Genomic DNA, 1,555 nt, shown 5'->3' on the forward strand with positions numbered 1-1,555 from the left:
ATTTGATTTCCCTGGCTCTCTGTTTTAGAGAACAAGAGTTGGGGTTGTCACCTCTGCTTCCTTCTTCCTGGTTTCTTATGCAAATCGGCCTAACCACTCCCCGACAGTCCTGCATGTTAAGGCAGCAGATCACGTGATCAGGAATGCAGTCCCCAAGCCAAGCCCCAGCTTACTCACAGCGGCCTGAGCACGCCTCAGGTATGTAACCTTTAAAGCCTCAGAGCGGGGAAATAATAGTGCCAAACCCGGAATGATGGCGAGAATTAAATGAGCTGTTAGGTGTTTAGCGCTTAGGTACATGCCTAGGCACAGAGCAAGCGCGCTAAGTCTCGGAAGGGTTCTGTACAGCCTCTCCCAGACACTCAGTGCCTGTCAGTCCTCCGCTGAGACCCACCGGTGAATTCTCTGTGGCATCAAGATTGCCTGGAGAGCCCTGGCTGTGTGGCTCGGCTGGTTGGAGCGTCGTCCCATACACCAAATGGGGCGCATTTGCTTTCTGTGTGGAGTGGGGTGGAGAACACAGGGGCCCCTCCCAGAGGCGCTGTAGCACATTACAGGCAGCAGAGGATAGCGGGGACCCATCCAGGGTGGCTTTTAGAGGGAGAGAACTAAGGTGATGGGAGCCAGGTGATGAAACCAGTCCCTGCCTCGCTCCCTGTGGTGTTGGACCGCAGGCCCTGTGGCTGGGAACCCGTGCCATCCCCGGTGGGACAGGAGCTGCGGGACAGGCTGGAGGCCCTCAGGCCCGGCACACAGTCTCCCTGCCTGGAGGTGATTTCACCCGAGCCAGCCGCCCCTGGGCAGAGCTGCTGGCAAGAAACTTCAAGCTGGCAGCGTCCCGGTGTAGAAAACCCTCCCCCGCCCTCACGCGGCCCTGGCTTGCTCCTGAACTTGCCCGTCATGTGAGACTGACAGTCACACGCAGCTGTCTGCTCCCAGGAGCTGCTGTGGCAGCCCGTCCATGTGGCCTGAGAGTGAACATTGACACGATCCACCACCAGAGGTGCCACTGTCTGCACCTGGGCCCCCCGCTGCTCCCAACAGCCTGTCTTTTAACCTTCAAACCTCCCCACCCACCCCCCTGTGCGCGAGCGCGCGCGCACACACACACACACATACACACACACACCCCCCGAGAAGCGACCAGAAGTTACCACCAGCCTTTCAGAGGCTCGGAGGAACCGAGGAAGTGGGTCTCATGTGGGGAAAGGTCACTGGCAGATAGTAAGATTCATCTCAGGGCTGACTCCCCAGATGGGGGTCTTACCTGAGACCTGCTCTGGGGGGGGAGGGGGTGAGCCAGCCTCAGACATGCTGCTGCAGACTGAATGTCTGCACCCCCAAGTTCACATGTTGGCACTTCACCCCCATGAGATGGCGGTAGGAGTGGGTCTTTGGGAGGTGATGTCATGAGGTTGGGGCCTCATGAATGGACTTAGTGTCCTTATGGCTCCATTGGTGAGCATCGTCCTGTGCACTGAAGGTTGCTGGAGTGATTCCCGGTCAGGGCACGTCCCTGGGTTGCAGGTTTGATCCCCGGTTGGGGTACATAGAG

Source organism: Myotis brandtii, unplaced genomic scaffold, assembly GCF_000412655.1.
Source record: "Myotis brandtii unplaced genomic scaffold, ASM41265v1 scaffold627, whole genome shotgun sequence".
Taxonomy (NCBI): Eukaryota; Metazoa; Chordata; class Mammalia; order Chiroptera; family Vespertilionidae; genus Myotis; species Myotis brandtii.